Here is a 24338-nt window from a genome sequence, read left to right on the forward strand (position 1 = left end):
ACATATTCCCTTCTTCGAGAAAACGCAGAGAAGTGAACCGTCTCATATGAATATGCTACCAGTCATAAGTTTCAATACGGAGCTGCAAGTACTTAAGAATTATCAATTACTCTACAATTATGCAGCGGCGTCATCATCCAAGCTATAGCTGGAATAGGGAAGGGAACATAATATCCCATAAGTCTTATTAGAACACGCTGGAAATAGTGACGTAAAAAAAAAAATCGCCAACGGCACGTGGTGTTCCCAAGCGGTCACCCATCCAAGTACTGACCACGCCCAATGTTGCTTGACTTCGGTGATCGGACGAGAACCGGTATTTTCAACATGGTATGGCCGTTGCCGATGAAACTGCGTAATCTGTAGGCACTTGAGGACGATGGGATTGGGGTGCACTCGATAAAACCTGCACTCGCTCACACACACACGTAAACTGCCTGCTTAGACTCTGTACCTAAATTACCAAGCTCGTTGGATGTCATTGGGATAGATGATAAATCTATCTATCAACGGCAGTTTGGTTACGTTTCAACGTCACACACTGCTGGATTGACACGGGATTAATAAAACAGCTAGTCGGCATTCTAAGTTAAGCCACAGGTGGATTGTTGTTCAACAGCGGAGCCTCCTTTCAACCACATGGTTGTGGAACTGTAGTCGGATTTTCGACATCATTTTCATGCCATACTACGGAACTTCACACAAACTTCAATTCACTTCTTGCACCGGCGGCTACTACGAATGGACTGAAGCTCGCTACTGACTAGGGGGGGGGGGACATTTGTCTCTTGATGGATTACGTGACAGATATATAAAGTATCAGTCGTATGTTATGAACCCGAGTTTCAATAAAGATAGATTACCCGTATGTCCACAGATTCTCAGTAGTGGCCTGCGGAAGGATTATGACCGCGGTCGACAAGTTACCTTCTAAGTTGTTTTCCCTCAACAATTAATGCTGCCAAGTGAGTAGGAATGACACCGCGCTCTCATATAAGTCGTACGAAACTATTAAGGAAACGAATTTGCCTCGTGGATCCAAGTCTCCCATGGACTGCCTATAATGTATTATCTATCCTAGAAGTGTTATCGGGGTGATTATTTAAATTTTCACTCGGTGGGAAACGCTGTTGTTCTTCATTCATCTACTCTGTTATGAATAACTTGTGGCCCTTAAAAGGGCCGGTTGCTGATTCCCTAGCAAGCACTCCCGCTTACTTGGAACTAGTGTATTTTGTGACGGCCTTGGTCCCTTCACTGACGGCGTGCTTGGCCAGCTCACCGGGTAGCAGGAGACGGACGGCTGTCTGGATCTCCCGACTGGTGATGGTCGACCGCTTGTTGTAATGCGCGAGCCGCGAAGCTTCCGCGGCGATGCGCTCGAAGATGTCGTTAACGAAGCTGTTCATGATGCTCATAGCCTTTGAACTGATTCCCGTGTCTGGGTGAACTTGTTTCAGAACCTTGTAGATGTAAATGGCGTAGCTCTCCTTCCTCTTGCGCTTCTTCTTCTTATCGCCCTTCGAAATATTCTTCTGGGCCTTGCCGGCCTTCTTGGCAGCCTTTCCGGAAGCTTTGGGGGGCATGGTGCTCGTCTGATGATGAGCCCAGCTCAAGCTCAAAGTTGTTTGCCCAAAGGGCAACCTGTTTTAGGGTCTTACATATGCCCTCTTCAGGTTACGATGTTTTGTCTGTAGCGACAGTTGAGGCGTGGTCCCGGCTAGGCTTCGCTCGTTGGACTCTCTACGGGTCAGCGTCTTCTCCGCTCACACCAGGCTGCTGCGTTGGCCTTGGATGCTGTTATCTTGCAGATTTATGTGGCTGGATGAAGCTGTTGTCTGTGTTGGTTGTGGTTTACTTTTGTCGCGCGGCCCTATGAAGGGCCGCTGTTGGTTGCTTGTCTGTGGTTGGTCGTGTCACGTTTCAGTGGTGCTAGTGATAGTTGTAGTTTGTTACCCACAAAGTGGTGAGCAACTTGTCTGCGTAAGAGCCGTCTTGCTGTCTGGTTAGCTGTTGCTAAAGTCGTTCGTCTTGTCTTGGGTTGGGCGTCTGTCGTGAGGAGTGAAATTGTGAACATCACAATTTCATCTCGCAGTCTGTTGATCTGTTGGTCGATGTAGCTTTCTATTTTCTGCATTGCAGAATTTAGAGCTGCTGCTACGATTTGTTCGGTGTTAGTCTGTGTCGGTTCCGTTGTTGGTTCTGTCGTGTCGGTCGTTGTCGGGTTTACCGCACTGGCGTACGATATTCCAGGTCTTGGTTCGGGAAGTTGGATTGGACTGGATTGTGAGGGTTTAGGAATTGGTGGAGGGATCTGTTGGGGTGTTTGAACCGGGATGTGGGTTGGAGTTTGTTGGGTTGGGTTATGTCGGGGGTAGTTTGGACAGCGTGCTTGGCCCGTATAGTGGGTATCGCTCTTGCAGCTGGCGCAGAACTTGACTTGGTTGTCTGGTGGGTGTTTGCAGTGGACGGGATTTTTTCCGCAAGTGAAACACGTCTTGTCGTTTCGGCAGTCGGTTTTGTCATGTCCATACTGGGCGCAGTTCTGACACGGTCTGTGGAATACTGTCTCGTGGGCTGGCTCGACTTTGTAATTACGTCCGGCTATGTTGATTCCACATAGAAGTTGGTCGGCTGTGGTCACGTCTTGTACTATAAGTCGAACCATCTGCGTCGGCTGGTTAGTCTGGGCGGAGGTTATTCTAGAGATGCGCTTGATTCCAGGGAACTTTTCCCGTAGAATCTGCAACAATTCGTCCTCCGGGATCTGGGTGCCGACATTCTTCATGACGACACTGATCTCTCGGTTTCGTGGAAGTCTTTGTCCTTGGTGAGATGGTGTATGGACGATGAAAAGTTGTGCGGACGGTCCAAAAGTTCTGGCCGGTATGGCTTTAACAAATCGTTCCGCCTCGTCAATCGTCGGGGAGCCCGACGACGACGACATTTGGACACAGAACATCTGTGCCGTGGACCTGCTTTAGGGATTTTGTATAACCCTTTTCAGGTCTTAGATTTTGTTGTGTTATAGATAGTTTTGCTTGAAGAAGAAAGCACGGGGGAGAGGTTGTTTGGTGTGTGGTTGTCTAGTGCTGCCTTGCTAAGTATTCTTGGTGGTCATTCATCAGACGGGAGACTGTGAGGTGGGGCTGACCGGGTGGTATTGTTTGGAAGAGTACAGAGGTGAAATTTTTATTAATAGCTTTATGTGTGTATTTTATGTTTTTGTGTTGTATATATAGGGTGATGGGTTTGATGTTAGAGATGGTGTATACTGTTCTATTTTGTGTGTTTCGTGGCAGTTGAAATGTTTTGCGTAGAAGTCTACGTTCCAGTGATTCTAATTGAGAAAGTTGAGAGTTAGATACTCTGGAGAACAGCTGGGACGCGTGTAAAAGTGACGGTCGGATAATTGATTTGTAAATTAGAGCTGTTGTATGTGGCCGGCACCCTGGCTTTGCTTGGTTGCCTGCGACGTTGTAGAGGAGTTTGATGGCGTTTGTGATGCGTGATTTGATGTTGATGACGTGACGGTGTAGTTTCAGTTTGTTTGATATGGTGATGCCGAGGTATGTGATGTGGTTGGTGTATGGGATTATGGAGTTTTTGCAGCGGATGGCATAACGATCTCTCATGAGTTTTTTGGGGTAGCGTCTCTTTTTTAGAATCATTGTTTGTGACTTTGCAGGATTGATTCTCATGCGCCACATGTCTAGCCAGACGTTTAGGTTCCGTAGTGTTTCGTTGACATGGCTGTTTGTGTATCTGATGTCGTGGGCTGTGGCTGTGATAATAATGTCGTCAGCAAATTGTCCGATATGTACGCCTTCGCGGGGTGGGATGGGGATGTCAGAAACATATATATTGAAAAGGATTGGGGAGAGTACTGTGCCCTGTGGGACTCCGCCTTCAATTTGGAATGGTTGGGATAGGGAGCTGTTAATTTTTATGTGGGCGGTTCTGTTACGAATAAAATCTGATAGCCAGCGGGTTAGGGGTGGGGGAAGGCCGATGTTGTGTAGCTTATATCGTAGTCCGTCATGCCAAATGGAGTCAAATGCTCTGGTTGTGTCGATTGTCACCACTGTTGATGTCATGTGTCTCTCAAAGCCGGATTCAATTGGTGTCAAGATTTTGAGGATTTGGTCTGGGATTTCTATGCCTTTTCTGAATCCGGCTTGTGTGTCTGGGATGATGTCATTGTCCTCAATGAAATGGTGTAGTCTATTGTTTATGATTCTTTCCATTAGTTTGCAGATGGTCTGGGTCAGGCTGATTGGTCGATAGTTGTTTGCGTCAGTGGCGTCTTTGTTAGGTTTTGGAAACATAAGTATATGTGCGAGCTTCCATCGGGCTGGTAGTGCGCCAATATACAGACTTGCTGTAAACAAGTTAGCGAGGTAGTTTAAGGCTGTGGGAGGATAATTTTTGAAGAGTATATTGTGAATGCTGTCGGGGCCGGCTGCGGTGTTTCGTGTTTTGTGAATGGCATGTTCTATTTCTTGTGTCGTTATGGGCGCTATGATGGGGTGATCCAATGGTTGTGGTTCGTAAGGTATGCGCAAGGGATTAAATATGTCTGGGTTGTTCTCGATTTGTGCGGTGATTGCATTGTAGTGTGGTTCATTGTAATCTGGATGGTGTGGGACGGTGTGTATTCGGGATAGGATGCGGTGGAAGTGTTCCAGTTTGTCTTCTGTGTTGAATATGACTTCATGTTGGTTTATGAGAGGATATTGTGGGAAGGTGTTGCCCTTTAACTTGTTTATCAGTTTCCAAAACCTACCAGGGTTGTCTTTGTGATTAGAGTTTAGCTGGTTGATAATGTTTCTCCATTTTGTCTGTTCGTAGTGTTGTATTGCATTCCGAACGTCCTGTTGGAGTTTTCGGTAGAGTCTTCTGTTATCATCACTGTGGTCTCTCATATACAGTCTGTGTGCTCGCCGCTTGGTCTTGATAATGTCGATGATATACGGGGGTAATCGTCTTCTTATTGTTCCGTCATTTCTCGTGCGCGGCACCGCTTTGTCTCTAGCGTCACACGTAACTTTTAGCAGTATTTCGTCCGCATTTTCAAGGTCTTCTAACGATTTGATTTCTGAGGGAGGGGGGAGGTTCAAGTCAAAGTATTCTGTAAATGTATCCCAATCCGATTGATGATATTTATAACTTTTTCTAGGGGTAATTGGGGCTGTTGGGCTCCAAATGGGGGTGGTGATTTTTAGTTCGATTGGGCAATGGTCGCTGTTCAGTGGGGGAAGAATTTCGGCCTGGAGCACTCTATTAAATATTGGTGGTGTTGTCAGTATTCTGTCTGGGGTTGTGGCGTGGATATCGTTGACTGTTTGTGGATATCTAGTTGGGGCTGTAGGTATTAGTTTGAAGTCGGTGCGGTGAAGAATAAGTTCTAGTTGTCGCCCTGCTGCGTTTGTCCTTCTGTCTCCAAGTGCAATGTTGGATGCATTCAGGTCGCTGAGTATTATGGATTTATGATTTGTGTTGAGATGGTTGATGAGTGGCGTGGGGAATGGCGCGTTTGGTGGGACGTAGAGTGTGGTGATGAATATGGGGTAATTGTGTATGGCGAGTTTGATAGTGACATGTTCAAAGTTGTTGAATTGTGGAGGGTTCGTGACGTCAGTTATAGGAAGTGTGTCGCGACAGAGTAAAGCAACTCCCCCTCCTCGGCGATTTCTGTCTTTACGGATAAAACGATATCCACGCATTGTAAATTTATCATTCACACCTAGATGGGTTTCATTTAGGCTAACTATGTCCGGGTCGCGTTCCAAAATTAAGTGCTCCAGTTCGGTGCGATTACCGTAAAGGTTACGTATGTTGCTGTGTATAATAGTCAGGTCATGTCTCTGTCGTGCGTGGTGGCCCATTACGTGGTGGTGGAGGAGCTCGGGCGTACATCGGTGTTGCTTCGGTCATTAGCTCGACAAGCGTTATCATTCGTGCGGGTCTTATGTTGGGGAGGGAAGTTCATGGGTTCTATGGTCACTCTCAGTTTTTTATCGATGAAGTTGTGCAGTACACGTTTTTTGAGGATCTTTTTGGCTGTAGTATTAGCCGTTTTGAGTGTAGCCTTCCTCTTGACAGGAGTTTCATCAGACGCCAGGAGTGCTACTATGAAAGTCATGAGTTTGTCTTCTAGGGCTGAGATCTTGTCGTCTATGTATTTTTCTAGGTTTTTGGTTATTGTCTTGACTGTCTCTAGGTCGACCGGTATACTGTCGTCTGTTTTCTTGGATGTCGTGGCTTTGCGTGCTTCTGGGGTGGGAGTGGGATGAGGTTCTGGGATGGCTAAGGTTTTCACTGGTGAGCTGGTAGTGATGTTTGGTGTACCCTCTCTTGTGATTGAGGCGAATGTTGTGTTGTTGGGGCTTTGTGAAGGTGTTGGTATAAGAGCGGGGAAGGCTTGTGAGGGTTTGATGGGCGGGGTGGGGGATGAGGCTAGGATTGCCACATGGCGGGGTTTGTTTTCGAGAGGTTGTAGGGATTGCGGGTTACGTGGGTATTTGGTGCATATTATTTGTCCCGTATAGTGGTCTTTGCTGTCGCAAGTGGCACAGTATTTCTCGTTGGTCGTATGCTTTGTCTTGCAGATATTAGGATTCTGTCCACATTTGTGGCATTTAGGGATGTTGTTGCAGGTACTGTTATCATGTCCGTATTGCGCGCATTGTAAGCATGGGCGTAGTCTTACGAATTCTTTCGAAGGTTCGACTCTGTAGAACTTTCCGCATAGTAGCACGCCTCTCAACATGGCGTCTGAAGTTTCCACGTCTTCGAGGAAAGCTCTCACTAACTGGGTTTCGGTTCTGGTCTGTGCCGAAATGATCCTTGCTACGTTTTTGACTTTGTAGCCTTGGTCGAGTAACTCTTGTTTGAGAGTGTCCATAGAAATGCTGTGTTCAATAGACTTTATGACCACGCTGATATCTTTGGGAGGGGGTGGCTGAGTGGCTGACATGTGTGCTGGCATGAGAATCAATTTTGCATGTGGGCCGAAAGAGTCAGGGGGTATGGCGTGGACGAACTTTTCTGCGGTCTGTATGTTAGGAAAAAGGAGAGTGGTAGTTCTTGTGGTGTATGCCCAGAAATATCTAGGTGTAGGGATCTGTAGATGATTTTGTGTGATTAGGTCTTTGATGAAAAAGGGGTTGTTGGTGTTTAATGAGTGATTATGGATTTTTACAGTGTATTTTTGTTCAGAAGAGGCAGGATCGGTGTGGGTGGATGTTTGAGGGATAGCTGGAGTCAGGACAGGTTTCCTTTTGGCATGGGTTACGGTTTTCCAATCGTTTTCGCTGGGGTTTGGCGGGGTTTCTGGTACTGGAGAAGGGGGCAGGTTGGGAGTGCGGGTTCTGTCCAACGCCGTAAGCCAAGGTGCCGTAAGGGTTGAATTTGGTAGAGCTTCAAATATAGCTTTAGGGCCAAAATATAGAGGGCTGAATTTAGCTGAGAATTTGGAGAGCTGTTCTCTAGAGCTGAAAATTACCACCCGGTCTGTTTGCGAAAGAAGGTGAGAAGTGAAAGTTAGGTCATTTTGTTGCTTCAATTCTCTAAATGCTGATTTCGTTCCCCGCCTGATGAAGAGCCCTCTGTCTGATTCAGTTGGAGAAAAACTATTGAGCAGTGTAGATATGACGTTCTCTTCGGGGAGCCCGGAGGGAGAAAAATATTTAAGTCGCAGGGACAATGCCGTACTGCCTTCCCAGTGCGAGCCAATAGAAACAGCGCAAACGTTTGTGACTTTACGATTGGTCCGCTGTCGATTATTGACGTTGGCGTAAAAGTGAAGGTTACCGTCGGGCCCTGCATCATTTTGGGCGAGGCGTCGTTCTTGTAGTTAAACAGCTGCAAGTAGGAGTAGCATCATGTCGGGTCGTGGAAAGGGAGGCAAGGTGAAGGGAAAGTCAAAGTCTCGATCCAGCCGTGCTGGGTTGCAGTTCCCGGTAGGCCGTATCCACCGTCTTTTGCGTAAGGGCAATTACGCAGAGCGAGTTGGTGCCGGTGCGCCAGTCTACCTGGCCGCGGTGATGGAGTACCTGGCGGCCGAAGTTCTCGAGTTGGCTGGCAACGCAGCTCGTGACAACAAGAAGACTAGGATCATTCCTCGTCACTTACAGCTCGCCATTCGCAACGACGAGGAGCTGAACAAACTCCTGTCCGGCGTCACCATCGCCCAGGGTGGTGTGTTGCCCAACATCCAGGCGGTTCTCCTCCCGAAGAAAACCGAGAAGAAGGCTTAAGCCCCTTCTCCGTAAAACGGCCCTTTTAAGGGCCCCACTAACCTCACAAAAGTCAGAAATAGCCAGTATTGTTAATCCTCTCTCACGGCTTCGTAATGTAATTTCATTACGCGTGTCAACTTTCTCTCTCTCTCTATACCGGTGGGCTGATTTAATATCATCATTCTGTAATTTTGTGCTCTGAACGATGTCGTTGTCCCAGGTTCGCACTGAAGTACTTGAAACCGTTGTACATTTACTAGGCTATTGTGTGATAACACATTATACTGATGCATATAGAAAGGTTTCATTATTATTATATAATTTAACACAATACGAGTTAAATTAGATGATGATGCCAAGGTACATAGTTGGCTTCGAAATTTATGTAATATATTTCTATCATATTAGAGTAATGGAGATTATCGTGAAAATAATCACAAGTCCCCTTCTTTGGTGCCCATCGTGGTTTTAGACATATACGTTTGAATATACTAGTTTACTTTACTACATACTACGAATGAAACTAATTTTGAATAAGAAATCGATAACTGGTGAACAACTTACGGCGTTATAATAGAGTTCCTAATGCGTTTGTTTGTTGGTGCACATATTGGCCGCACGCGCAGGAACCCCAATACTGAGATGATGACATGACCTTCTCGTAGGAATCGAAGGCTTTGACAATTTGCGTTCGAATTTCCCCTCTCTCTGTCGTTTCGTTCGAACCGAAATGACGCAAGCTATACGTGGAAGTTGTCTGACAGGACGAAGTCCTGTGTTCTGACATGCGATGTGTACCTCTTCTCCCCAGTGTTTACCACACTGGATTCCTATGACCTAAAAGTTGGCATTGCAAAAACGTGGTGATGTGATGTTCAGTATGTGTCAATCCCCTCGGTTCCTTGTTACGGTCTGGTGAGCATTGCCTACCTGCGTTGTCATATTACCCACCAATTCTTCGGACAGTGATTATTGACTTACAGAAGTTTACAGTAACAGGTAACATAATCCGAGGAGCAAGGCTTCACAGAGGAATCCGGTCTTTCCACTTGATATACCAAGCGTTGGGGTCAGACCCATTTGAAAAACGGAGAGGCATTTCTTACAACGTCTTTTGCTGATACTGAAGTGCCCCTACGAAATAAGTTCTGTTTTCCGCACTGGCCTGTTGAGCTAGTGGTCACACAGTAAAGGTGAATTAAATTAATCTCGACAACTACTGCCCTTTTTAGACGGATTTTATGGCCCTGAAAAGGGCCGTTTTGCCGACGGATTCGGCAGCAGACGTGTGTAGGCAGTCTAACCGCCGAACCCGTAGAGAGTCCTCCCCTGCCTCTTCAAGGCGTATACCACGTCCATGGCCGTGACTGTCTTCCGCTTCGCGTGCTCGGTGTATGTTACAGCGTCACGGATTACGTTCTCCAGAAAGACCTTGAGAACACCTCTCGTCTCCTCGTAGATGAGGCCGGAGATACGCTTTACGCCTCCACGTCGGGCGAGACGACGAATGGCCGGCTTCGTGATGCCCTGAATATTATCTCGGAGAACCTTCCTGTGGCGCTTCGCTCCACCTTTGCCAAGACCCTTGCCTCCCTTGCCGCGTCCAGTCATGTTGCTCGTGTGACGAAGGTTAAAAGTGATCTCGACGGCGGGTCATTTTTTGGTTTATATACTAAAACCCGCGGACCAATCACATTACGGAAGGGGCGTGGCTTCTCAACGGGCGAAGACATAAATACCCCTCTTGGGGGCAGCGGGCGCGACTGTATTGCGTCAACTTGGGTTGCGAGGACGAAGGAGTAAGCGATGGCACGTACGAAGCAAACTGCGCGTAAGTCCACGGGAGGCAAGGCTCCACGAAAGCAGCTGGCAACGAAGGCCGCTAGGAAGAGCGCACCGGCTACTGGAGGCGTGAAGAAACCCCATCGATACCGACCTGGTACAGTTGCTCTTCGCGAGATCCGTCGTTACCAGAAGAGCACCGAGCTCCTCATCCGCAAGCTGCCTTTCCAGCGCTTGGTGCGTGAAATCGCTCAGGATTTCAAAACCGACCTCCGTTTCCAGAGCTCAGCCGTAATGGCCTTGCAGGAGGCAAGCGAGGCATACCTCGTCGGTCTCTTCGAGGATACCAACCTTTGCGCCATCCACGCCAAGCGCGTGACCATTATGCCCAAGGATATTCAGCTGGCTAGGCGCATCCGCGGCGAGAGGGCTTGAATTAACAAAGGTACTCCTGCCCGCAAAAAGGCCCTTTTCAGGGCCACTAGTTATTTCTCGGAAGAGCCGGTTGTACCGTACTCCAGGTCTCGTTCCTACTACCCTCAGTTCAAGGTCACCTCAATATAAATGGTTTCTCCCTTTCCATTCCTCACCGTATCAGCATTTTCCCACAGCCTGTTTGACAAATATCGCAATGTATCCTATAGGTTAATAAACAATTTTTTAATAGAACGATGGATAACAAAGTTTCTTAGGAAAATTAAAAAAAAATTTCACAGTTCTATAATATTGCACATTATATATATTTACCAAATTAAGGGTTAACGCCGCCGGGACGAGTGATCCTCCGTCCGACCGATCACAAGCGCCAAGGCTCAAAGTGGTCCAGAAAGCAAATCTAGCTGGACTAAAAATGTGACATATTTCCATGAAACTTCGCACTATAGTCACTACTGTATAAGAGGAGAAACTACCCCTTTATAGACGATGCGTTTTGACAAAAATTAGTGACTTGTCTCATATATAATATATTGTTTTAATGAAACTTTACACAGTACTTACATGTAGCTCGTTTATACTATATTGGATACAAAATGTGATTATGATTGTATAAGAGTAGCTACTTGTCTCCTATCTAACATTTTTTACTTTCACGAAACTATAACTGTGACTCATTATTTTCGATAGTACAGACGTGGTCTGCTTAGGAAAGGACAAGCGGAAGACTGTGACCTTTGTGACCTCGGGTGGGTATTACGATAACATTTATAACCGTCACCCTGATAAGCATCCGAGCAGCTTATTTCACAAAAGGAGTTTGAATACAAACAATTCCTTCAATCTACTACGATTATTACAATAACTGATTTCATTAATCTCCTCTCTTCTTTAGCAAAATATAAATTACCTTCAATTGGTCGATTCAGCAAACTTGTTCATAAAACTTATCGCTATTGCGTCACGTTTCGCAATTTTTCTAAAGTAAAAACAAAAACACGAACAAACGCCTACTCCTTTAACCTCATCGCTCTCTTATCTCTAGAATCCCGGGGGGTAGAGAACCTGAATTCTCTGTGGTGTGAAACAAAGCAACCCGCAGGAGCAATGACACGTTCAATTGTCCTAATAATAGAAAAAAAATTACACGTCATTTAGTGTATTCAGAACATTTTTACAGGACCGTGTAGGATATTCACTCTCCTGTCGAATAGTTTCGGCGGCTGGTAGGCGATACGCATTAATTAAAATAATACTTGCGTACCTTGTTCAGGACAGTGACTGTGCTACTTTCTTTCTTTCTTTCTTTCTTTCTTTCTTTCTTTCTTTCTTTCTTTCTTTCTTTCCTTTATTTGTAGCTTATTGATGACACCAGATGCCATAACGGAAATGCCGTGATGGTATGTTTGTTTAATATTCAAAATCAAGTGACAGACGCTATTTGACTTTGCGGTGGAGGGGATAGGGACCTGATCTCGGATGTTCCGAGAGATGCCGGCGCACAGTTGTCCAGAACGCAAAACTATGTAAGAAAATCAACTTCATCATAACCGAAGTTTAAGTAATATCTAGGCTTAAACAAAAGCTAGGCATTGTGCACAACAACATACAAAACATCAATATCAGTAAGAGGTGGGACAAAACATGAGTTTTTTTTTTTTTTTTTTTTTTTTTTTTTTTTTTTTTTTTTTTTTTTTTAAGTCACGCTCTTCAGTTGATTTTTGTTCGTGGGGTCAGTGGCTGTTTTATATTGTTAAACCTTCCCTTATGGAGGTCATAGGACAAGATGTGTACTTTCATTTAATACGCGAAAAGCAATCTATAATACGTTAGCATTCATTTAATTGGCACGTTTACTGAGATTTGTGCAACTAGTTTTTTTTTTTTTTTTTTTTTTTACGACATATTTAACAGGCTGTGCATTACAAGTAAACCTGAGTTAACTTTCAATTCTTCTACCCACACATTAATCAAATATTAAACTCTATACGGCTTAAAATTTAGCTGCTACATCCTGCAAACTTAGATGTTATATTCATCTCTTGGTGGCGCTTTACGAATTCGACAGCAGCCACTTTTCAGAGTCTGGATGAAGGAGCTTAATTTCTCCAAGAAAAATTCAACACTTCTTGAACATATAATGAACAACTAAATTATGGAGTATATCCATGAATCTAGCATTTTGTTACCAACTGCGAAAAATATGGCAGGCTAGTCATCTTTTAGGAGCATAATTTCTATTAAAACATTAAAAATTATCAGAAACACTAATTTTTCCCTAATTCCCTAATTACACGAGCATAATTCGTTTTTGCATAGATGCGTATAAAATTTCATGGAAATATGTTACATAGGGGAGAAATTATTAACTCTGTATAAATGTAGCCTCTAAACACAAGAAGTAGATTCCCATATAAAAACCATTATCTGAATTTATGCTACCTGTAACTATACTGTGTGAAATATAATGTAAATATTTCAGTTAAGATAGAAATTATTAATTTAGTCTATAAAGCACTTCCGATACAACTCTTCACACAATAATAATAATAATAATAATAATAATAATAATAATAATAATAATTATAGTAATAGTAATAATAATAATAATAAGAAGAAGAAGAAGAAGAAGAAGAAGAATACACACTCGCCCGAATACAGAAATGTGAAGGGTCAGCAGGACAGAGTATTTGAGAATCATATCATATCATATCATAATATATATTCCTTACATTCATGTTAACAACCCTTAAATGTGCAAAACTTCATATCTCACACTAGTTTATTAAAAAAGGTCGGACTGTAAAGAAAACAACTATCGCAATTTTCATATTTTAAGATTCCCTGCAGTTTATACAATTTCATTTATACCACTTAGGATGTATTCATTAAGGATATGCTAATTTTTAATGAAACACACACACACACACACACACACACACATCTATTATACTAAACATAAACCCACAAGAGAAAACAATACTTGTATTAACTGTAAACATTTTTCTTCCTTTCTTTATTTTTAGCAGAATCCTCCATTTCACCCTTTATCTCACTAGATGCGCTTCCCGCAGACATTCTTCATTATATGTTTCACACACCACTTCGTAACACTTGCAGCGGTTGACTTTTGTTTTCTTGTCTTTTTCTCTAGGGTATATTGTACATAGTGCTCGGTATCGGTGCTCGTTCACGTGATATTTTACCTTTGTTTTTCTTGCTAACTCCTGCCAATTTTTCTGATATTTCCCGTAGTTGATTGGTCAAGTACTGCGGATTGATTCCCGGTTATAACAAACACACCTACACTACATTCCAATGATTTCTGACTCGTTACTGCACATTTTAGAAACACTGTACGGAAGCACACGCAGTCTCTCGTAAATCAACAGGTTACAACAGAGACTTACACTTGCAAACGCGTGGGGATTTCAGAAAATTTCTTACTATTTCAGTACCTTTAACTGTACAACAGATTTTGTTTTCTCGAAAAAGAAAGGTCAACGTTACTATTGACAAAAGACAGAAACGTACGATTACAATACCTTTATTTTAAACAATCTTAGAGGTGGTCTGGGAATTCCTAAACTCACCACGCGACTACTTAACCCTAGACAGGTAATCATCACTGTACTCATGTTAAAGGTAAGCATTCGTAATTTTTACTACTCACATTTTAATTAACTGAAATCAACTCAATATCACACATTTAACAACTTTTACACTTTTCGTAGCCATTAGTGTTCATTTAATTTTAAGTTTGTCATAAAGTCTTTACGTTCATGTTATTGTCCTATTTACAATTAGTGCAAACAACAGCGCGATGTTCTCTGCAGAACCCCTTTTTGCAAAGTCCACAAAATGTTGTCATCATTCTCCTCTTCTTTGCAGGACATTTATAGCAAACAGTACGTTCACCATCTGGCTGCATTACCTGGCATTGTTGTTGCACAGCAATGTTCAGATGTTCTTCAATTGTTGCCCGCAGAGATCGGTGTAAAGTAGGACGTGCAAAGCGGTGCTGCATCCACGGTTTTGTCAGCTCTTCACACAATTGGAAAATGAATTGTTTTCTTGATATTGTTTTCTGAGTTCTTCTAACTATAAATTATCCATGAATTTATACTTGCAATATTTAGCATGTTGTAAAATATTGCTAGTGGCCAGCGCCTCGTCTTTCTATTGCAGGAAAGATTGTGGCACATTTGACATAGTGTATCTACACCACCTTTAGTCCCATTGTAAATAATAATAATAATAATAATAATAATAATAATAAAGGCTTTACATATAACGTGTTGCTTACTGTTGTCATTGCAGTCCACGTCGGTGGGGGTGGGGGGGTTTCTTTCTCCTCCTCCTTCCTCTAAAAAGAGCAGTTACCAGGGTCTAAGGAAGTGAATGCCCTTTTCTTTCTGGGCTCATCCCTACATTTGTCTTAGCTCCTTAGGGAAAACCACGGAAAACCCTCAGGCTTGCGAATAGACTGAATGAATGAGAGGAGAAACTTTAAAGGTACGTGAAAACACGTCCATGCAAGGGAGTTGGGACTGTGAAAAATTGAATATGTGAAATCCAAGACTGTATTTGCCAGGCGAGCAAAGATGAAGAAGAAGAAAGGCTTACGTATGACGTGTGGCTTACTGTTGTCATTGCAGTCCGCGTCGGCCAGCGGTGGGAGGGGGGGGGGGTCAATATACCTGCACATATCAGTTCAAATTATAAAAACCTCTTAATGCTACTGCGGTACTATTCCATTGCCGAACACAATATGAAGAAATTAGCAGATCCCTGAACTGAACTCTTATTACTCTGAAATTACCGCGCAGTACAATTATAGCTATGACGCATTGCAAGCGTTAGTCACCATATCGATTTGCTAAGCAAATTTAATCCCTTTAGAGCATGTCCCCCCCCCCTCCTCCTCCATATCAGCCAACAACATACTGGATGAAGAAGACTCCTGCAAAAGGGACGAATTAAGATTTAATTTTATTTTAATGATAGACTAACATTGCAAAGTTCCAAAATAATTTTTTGCATTCCTTCATTACACTAGTCGTACAAAATTGCGGTCGTATCTCGTACTATCTATACTAATAATAAATCTGTAGCCGAAATTTTTCTGGTAAGTTTCGATTTTCCAAAAGTAATTGGTCCTAACATATATAATTAACCACCCTGAAACCGAAAATCGCATTTTTGAAATTTTTGTTTGTATGTCTGTCTGTATGTTTGTTACCTTTTCACGCGATAATGGCTGAACCGATTTATATGAAAACTGGAATATAAATTAAGTTTGTTGTAACTTAGATTTTAGGCTATATGGCATTCGAAATACATTATTTAAAAGGGGAGTTATAAGGGGGCCTGAATTAAATAAATCGAAATATCTCGCTTATTATTGATATTTGAGAAAAAATGTTACATAACAGATGTTCCTTTAAAAATGATTTCCGTTAAGTTTTATTTTTTTACAACATTTTGATAGGACTGATATTTAATGAGATAAATGAGTTTTAAAATTAAAATAACGCTATCTAAGACGGTGCAATGAATTAAGAACAAATGACTTCGTCTATAAGGGGCCTTGGACAACAACAATCGAAACAGGGGCCTTGGACATCAACAAACAATCGAAAGCTATTAAACATAGCCTACAGGGAATGTTTCTGTGTTTGTATGAAGTAATATCACAAGCTCGTAAATTAACTGATTTGTATAATTAGTTATTATTTCACCATTGGAAACTGTAGTTTCTCTAGATGGACATAATGCTATAATGTTATTACAGTAACGTCTGAGTAAATCGAGGACAGGTAAGATTAAAATAGCTTCTTATGCACAGAAAATTTGATAGGCTATTTTGTACATTCGTTTTCTGTATTTCTTAAAATAATATTTATGTACACGCATTTTAATCTCAGAGAATTAACGAACAACGAGAGTGTATTGATTTAGTATGCAGTAATAGTACTTTAGCTTGGCAATCCATTATTTTAATAATTCATATTTTAACTATGCTCAATTGAATCGTGTTAAAATACATAAAATATATATGCAATAAATGCAGTGCTAAAAAAAAATTGGGTAATATGCGAAGCAGATTATCTTGCGCTGTTGTAAAAGTTGTTCCCTGGATCAGACGTCCTATTTTAATTATGTAATTACTTTATATTTATTTCTAACAGGTGGAGCGGAGCGAACGGGTACGGCTAGCTAACAATAAGTGAGAACTTACAATACAACAACAACAACAACAACAGCTGATAATCTGAAAGGGAACATAGTAATTTGGGGTGAATTAAAATGCAGCTTCCATTCGTTTAAAATTTCTTTAAATTTTAACTAAATATTAATGTAGATATTACCTCTAAAGGTAAATGGGGGCATGTTTCACAACGCTAACAAATTACAAATTAACAATATACAATTAACAACGGAAATATTACATATGCTTGTTAACTGTGTTTCACAATGCAATCTTATTCACTTGTATGTTTTAACGAACTTTACAAAATCGGCGAAACAAACTTACAAATACGCATAATTGGTTGAACAAAATCGCCAACGACAGTTTACAAAAATCACTAAGGATCAGAGGTAAAGTAGCTGTAATTTTAGAACTATCGATGGACATGTTTATATTTTTTTATATATATTTTATTTAGATTTTGCTACATCGGCGACAACGGAGTTTCGCGGCATGCAATTGGTCGAGCATACCAATGCATTAATTAGCCTACGACTTAACTGACGAAAGTTAGCGCGAAATTCATTCAAATAATTGATAAATAATGGATTTGACCCACGTAGTTATATGCAGTTGATAGAGCAGCTAACATGTCCATCCATTAAAATCAACTTCGCTCTCTGCTGGTCCATCAGTATATTTTATTGTTTCATCCATAACCTCGCCAACATTAGGGAACCCAGCAGGAGGAGCATAAAAATCCTTTGCCCGAGTAAGCACATTCGGTGATCAATAACCCGCCTCGAGTTTTTTCAATCTTGTAACAACATCAACTACCATGTGTGAACTTTTGCACACTGTAATCTTATAAATTCCGTTCTTATCTGCTAACGCAGGGAACTGAGAGCTACTATGCAACCAATGCAGTTCTCGCTTTGAGGTTAGGGCACCACTTTTCCCTTTCAGATGTTGCATGTGATGTCCCATATCTTGTAGGAGAGATTACAGCGAAATGGGATTCGGAACGACTTCAGAATACTGCGTAAGTAATGCCGACATTGCATTATTAAGTGATTGGTTTTCGGTGCAAAGTTTTTCTTCTTTAAGTGCGAGTATTTATTAAATACGTTCCTCGTATATAAGAACTAACGCGGTATTCTGAAGTATAGCGCGGGATTCATTCGAAACCTTTCATTAATATTCGTACAATGATACGAACGTGGCCGGAAAATTCTACGTTAGGCCTAAATGCAAAATCTTCGTCTGAGTCGCTAGAACTACTCAATAACATCACAACTGCTTCAGTGTAATTCTTAATGGTACCCTGTTACTATAAAATTGATTTTATACATATGTGTTTATTTTTTTCATTCACAATTAGAAGCTATTTCAACAGGGCTACTGTAGAAAATGTGCTAACTTCACTAGTAAAGTTTAGTTTACACGTTTGTAAAATTACTCCTTCGTTGTGAAACAAACATATCACTTGTAAAGAGCGCAAAATTTCATTCGTAAAGATTTGATTTCCTTTGTACAGTCCACCTTTACAAACAAAGATTGTGAAACAGAAGTTTACAAACAGAGTTCACAATTTCCAAAGATTGTAAACTTTGTGAAACACCCCACTGGTGAATCAGCACGCCGAGCTCGATCGAAATACAACCAGTTACTATTATTTCCCTATCGTTTTTTGACATTTGATTCCGCGTCCTACCCCTTTCATTCGTTACTAACCAACAACGCCAATAGCAGAAGGTAACGCAAAAACAGTCACCGGTTCCCCGATGCATGGCTTTCTCTCTCAATGTCAACTGAGAGTTAAAAATATTCATTATAATATGCACTTTCCACTCACTCCTCAGAATGTCTTCTTTATTTTTATTTATTTATTTATTTATTTATTTTTAAAGATATGTGAGCTACGTACTGTATGTCTGATGTTTTGCCATCGTACATTCAAATATTTATATTCACTGTACAGTACAGCGAACTGTTTATACTTACTGTACATGCTATAACTACTTCTCCCAACTCCGCTATTGCTATATTTCCTAAACTAAACGCTGATATTGAAATAACGCCTGGTCTGATAATGCAGTCTGTTTAAATTTCTACCGACCAAGTTCTGCCCTTCATCATGGGAAAACAACGAGCTTCTTTAAAGGATACAACTACTAGGACAGAGATATTTTCATTATGGAATTTGTACTACCCACTGAAATGTAGTAACTAATGGGATTTTAATTAGCCATATATGTACAGTATATTACATTCTTTACCTAAAATGTCTCTAACTTCTAGGGAGAGCGCGAGGTACGTTCACAATCCCCTGAATACATATTCCCTTCTTCGAGAAAACGCAGAGAAGTGAACCGTCTCATATGAATATGCTACCAGTCATAAGTTTCAATACGGAGCTGCAAGTACTTAAGAATTATCAATTACTCTACAATTATGCAGCGGCGTCATCATCCAAGCTATAGCTGGAATAGGGAAGGGAACATAATATCCCATAAGTCTTATTAGAACACGCTGGAAATAGTGACGTAAAAAAAAAAATCGCCAACGGCACGTGGTGTTCCCAAGCGGTCACCCATCCAAGTACTGACCACGCCCAATGTTGCTTGACTTCGGTGATCGGACGAGAACCGGTATTTTCAACATGGTATGGCCGTTGCCGATGAAACTGCGTAATCTGTAGGCACTTGAGGACGATGGGATTGGGGTGCACTCGATAAAACCTGCACTCGCTCACACACACACGTAAACTGCCTGCTTAGACTCTGTACCTAAATTACCAAGCTCGTTGGATGTCATTGGGATAGATGATAAATCTATCTATCAACGGCAGTTTGGTTACGTTTCAACGTCACACACTGCTGGATTGACACGGGATTAATAAAACAGCTAGTCGGCATTCTAAGTTAAGCCACAGGTGGATTGTTGTTCAACAGCGGAGCCTCCTTTCAACCACATGGTTGTGGAACTGTAGTCGGATTTTCGACATCATTTTCATGCCATACTACGGAACTTCACACAAACTTCAATTCACTTCTTGCACCGGCGGCTACTACGAATGGACTGAAGCTCGCTACTGACTAGGGGGGGGGGGACATTTGTCTCTTGATGGATTACGTGACAGATATATAAAGTATCAGTCGTATGTTATGAACCCGAGTTTCAATAAAGATAGATTACCCGTATGTCCACAGATTCTCAGTAGTGGCCTGCGGAAGGATTATGACCGCGGTCGACAAGTTACCTTCTAAGTTGTTTTCCCTCAACAATTAATGCTGCCAAGTGAGTAGGAATGACACCGCGCTCTCATATAAGTCGTACGAAACTATTAAGGAAACGAATTTGCCTCGTGGATCCAAGTCTCCCATGGACTGCCTATAATGTATTATCTATCCTAGAAGTGTTATCGGGGTGATTATTTAAATTTTCACTCGGTGGGAAACGCTGTTGTTCTTCATTCATCTACTCTGTTATGAATAACTTGTGGCCCTTAAAAGGGCCGGTTGCTGATTCCCTAGCAAGCACTCCCGCTTACTTGGAACTAGTGTATTTTGTGACGGCCTTGGTCCCTTCACTGACGGCGTGCTTGGCCAGCTCACCGGGTAGCAGGAGACGGACGGCTGTCTGGATCTCCCGACTGGTGATGGTCGACCGCTTGTTGTAATGCGCGAGCCGCGAAGCTTCCGCGGCGATGCGCTCGAAGATGTCGTTAACGAAGCTGTTCATGATGCTCATAGCCTTTGAACTGATTCCCGTGTCTGGGTGAACTTGTTTCAGAACCTTGTAGATGTAAATGGCGTAGCTCTCCTTCCTCTTGCGCTTCTTCTTCTTATCGCCCTTCGAAATATTCTTCTGGGCCTTGCCGGCCTTCTTGGCAGCCTTTCCGGAAGCTTTGGGGGGCATGGTGCTCGTCTGATGATGAGCCCGGAGGGAGAAAAATATTTAAGTCGCAGGGACAATGCCGTACTGCCTTCCCAGTGCGAGCCAATAGAAACAGCGCAAACGTTTGTGACTTTACGATTGGTCCGCTGTCGATTATTGACGTTGGCGTAAAAGTGAAGGTTACCGTCGGGCCCTGCACAATCTCCAATCTCATAAAAGCCCTAAATATCCAACATTCTATTAACACTGCACTCACAAGCACTCACGGTCGAAGAGGGCATTGTAATGTAAGACCCTAAAACGACCGCTGGCTCTGCCAGCAATCAACTCTGACACCGGGCCCTGCATCATTTTGGGCGAGGCGTCGTTCTTGTAGTTAAACAGCTGCAAGTAGGAGTAGCATCATGTCGGGTCGTGGAAAGGGAGGCAAGGTGAAGGGAAAGTCAAAGTCTCGATCCAGCCGTGCTGGGTTGCAGTTCCCGGTAGGCCGTATCCACCGTCTTTTGCGTAAGGGCAATTACGCAGAGCGAGTTGGTGCCGGTGCGCCAGTCTACCTGGCCGCGGTGATGGAGTACCTGGCGGCCGAAGTTCTCGAGTTGGCTGGCAACGCAGCTCGTGACAACAAGAAGACTAGGATCATTCCTCGTCACTTACAGCTCGCCATTCGCAACGACGAGGAGCTGAACAAACTCCTGTCCGGCGTCACCATCGCCCAGGGTGGTGTGTTGCCCAACATCCAGGCGGTTCTCCTCCCGAAGAAAACCGAGAAGAAGGCTTAAGCCCCTTCTCCGTAAAACGGCCCTTTTAAGGGCCCCACTAACCTCACAAAAGTCAGAAATAGCCAGTATTGTTAATCCTCTCTCACGGCTTCGTAATGTAATTTCATTACGCGTGTCAACTTTCTCTCTCTCTCTATACCGGTGGGCTGATTTAATATCATCATTCTGTAATTTTGTGCTCTGAACGATGTCGTTGTCCCAGGTTCGCACTGAAGTACTTGAAACCGTTGTACATTTACTAGGCTATTGTGTGATAACACATTATACTGATGCATATAGAAAGGTTTCATTATTATTATATAATTTAACACAATACGAGTTAAATTAGATGATGATGCCAAGGTACATAGTTGGCTTCGAAATTTATGTAATATATTTCTATCATATTAGAGTAATGGAGATTATCGTGAAAATAATCACAAGTCCCCTTCTTTGGTGCCCATCGTGGTTTTAGACATATACGTTTGAATATACTAGTTTACTTTACTACATACTACGAATGAAACTAATTTTGAATAAGAAATCGATAACTGGTGAACAACTTACGGCGTTATAATAGAGTTCCTAATGCGTTTGTTTGTTGGTGCACATATTGGCCGCACGCGCAGGAACCCCAATACTGAGATGATGACATGACCTTCTCGTAGGAATCGAAGGCTTTGACAATTTGCGTTCGAATTTCCCCTCTCTCTGTCGTTTCGTTCGAACCGAAATGACGCAAGCTATACGTGGAAGTTGTCTGACAGGACGAAGTCCTGTGTTCTGACATGCGATGTGTACCTCTTCTCCCCAGTGTTTACCACACTGGATTCCTATGACCTAAAAGTTGGCATTGCAAAAACGTGGTGATGTGATGTTCAGTATGTGTCAATCCCCTCGGTTCCTTGTTACGGTCTGGTGAGCATTGCCTACCTGCGTTGTCATATTACCCACCAATTCTTCGGACAGTGATTATTGACTTACAGAAGTTTACAGTAACAGGTAACATAATCCGAGGAGCAAGGCTTCACAGAGGAATCCGGTCTTTCCACTTGATATACCAAGCGTTGGGGTCAGACCCATTTGAAAAACGGAGAGGCATTTCTTACAACGTCTTTTGCTGATACTGAAGTGCCCCTACGAAATAAGTTCTGTTTTCCGCACTGGCCTGTTGAGCTAGTGGTCACACAGTAAAGGTGAATTAAATTAATCTCGACAACTACTGCCCTTTTTAGACGGATTTTATGGCCCTGAAAAGGGCCGTTTTGCCGACGGATTCGGCAGCAGACGTGTGTAGGCAGTCTAACCGCCGAACCCGTAGAGAGTCCTCCCCTGCCTCTTCAAGGCGTATACCACGTCCATGGCCGTGACTGTCTTCCGCTTCGCGTGCTCGGTGTATGTTACAGCGTCACGGATTACGTTCTCCAGAAAGACCTTGAGAACACCTCTCGTCTCCTCGTAGATGAGGCCGGAGATACGCTTTACGCCTCCACGTCGGGCGAGACGACGAATGGCCGGCTTCGTGATGCCCTGAATATTATCTCGGAGAACCTTCCTGTGGCGCTTCGCTCCACCTTTGCCAAGACCCTTGCCTCCCTTGCCGCGTCCAGTCATGTTGCTCGTGTGACGAAGGTTAAAAGTGATCTCGACGGCTCAAGCTCAAGCTCAAAGTTGTTTGCCCAAAGGGCAACCTGTTTTAGGGTCTTACATATGCCCTCTTCAGGTTACGATGTTTTGTCTGTAGCGACAGTTGAGGCGTGGTCCCGGCTAGGCTTCGCTCGTTGGACTCTCTACGGGTCAGCGTCTTCTCCGCTCACACCAGGCTGCTGCGTTGGCCTTGGATGCTGTTATCTTGCAGATTTATGTGGCTGGATGAAGCTGTTGTCTGTGTTGGTTGTGGTTTACTTTTGTCGCGCGGCCCTATGAAGGGCCGCTGTCTCTCGACGGCGGGTCATTTTTTGGTTTATATACTAAAACCCGCGGACCAATCACATTACGGAAGGGGCGTGGCTTCTCAACGGGCGAAGACATAAATACCCCTCTTGGGGGCAGCGGGCGCGACTGTATTGCGTCAACTTGGGTTGCGAGGACGAAGGAGTAAGCGATGGCACGTACGAAGCAAACTGCGCGTAAGTCCACGGGAGGCAAGGCTCCACGAAAGCAGCTGGCAACGAAGGCCGCTAGGAAGAGCGCACCGGCTACTGGAGGCGTGAAGAAACCCCATCGATACCGACCTGGTACAGTTGCTCTTCGCGAGATCCGTCGTTACCAGAAGAGCACCGAGCTCCTCATCCGCAAGCTGCCTTTCCAGCGCTTGGTGCGTGAAATCGCTCAGGATTTCAAAACCGACCTCCGTTTCCAGAGCTCAGCCGTAATGGCCTTGCAGGAGGCAAGCGAGGCATACCTCGTCGGTCTCTTCGAGGATACCAACCTTTGCGCCATCCACGCCAAGCGCGTGACCATTATGCCCAAGGATATTCAGCTGGCTAGGCGCATCCGCGGCGAGAGGGCTTGAATTAACAAAGGTACTCCTGCCCGCAAAAAGGCCCTTTTCAGGGCCACTAGTTATTTCTCGGAAGAGCCGGTTGTACCGTACTCCAGGTCTCGTTCCTACTACCCTCAGTTCAAGGTCACCTCAATAATATAAATGGTTTCTCCCTTTCCATTCCTCACCGTATCAGCATTTTCCCACAGCCTGTTTGACAAATATCGCAATGTATCCTATAGGTTAATAAACAATTTTTTAATAGAACGATGGATAACAAAGTTTCTTAGGAAAATTAAAAAAAAATTTCACAGTTCTATAATATTGCACATTATATATATTTACCAAATTAAGGGTTAACGCCGCCGGGACGAGTGATCCTCCGTCCGACCGATCACAAGCGCCAAGGCTCAAAGTGGTCCAGAAAGCAAATCTAGCTGGACTAAAAATGTGACATATTTCCATGAAACTTCGCACTATAGTCACTACTGTATAAGAGGAGAAACTACCCCTTTATAGACGATGCGTTTTGACAAAAATTA

General features: G+C 43.2%; 2 non-coding genes across 2 annotated transcripts; both read right to left on the reverse strand.

Moving 5' to 3' along the window:
- Positions 1–225: 225 nt before the first annotated feature.
- LOC138694131 (5S ribosomal RNA) lies at positions 226–344 on the reverse strand. Its single transcript, XR_011330807.1, has one exon. It is a non-coding gene; the product is annotated as a 5S ribosomal RNA (ribosomal RNA).
- An 18869-nt stretch (positions 345–19213) lies between these two features.
- On the reverse strand, positions 19214–19332 carry LOC138694132 (5S ribosomal RNA). Its single transcript, XR_011330808.1, has one exon. It is a non-coding gene; the product is annotated as a 5S ribosomal RNA (ribosomal RNA).
- Between the last annotated feature and the right edge of the window lie 5006 nt (positions 19333–24338).

The sequence above is a fragment of the Periplaneta americana genome, unplaced genomic scaffold (genome assembly GCF_040183065.1).
Source record: "Periplaneta americana isolate PAMFEO1 unplaced genomic scaffold, P.americana_PAMFEO1_priV1 scaffold_52, whole genome shotgun sequence".
NCBI classification, from domain to species: Eukaryota; Metazoa; Arthropoda; class Insecta; order Blattodea; family Blattidae; genus Periplaneta; species Periplaneta americana.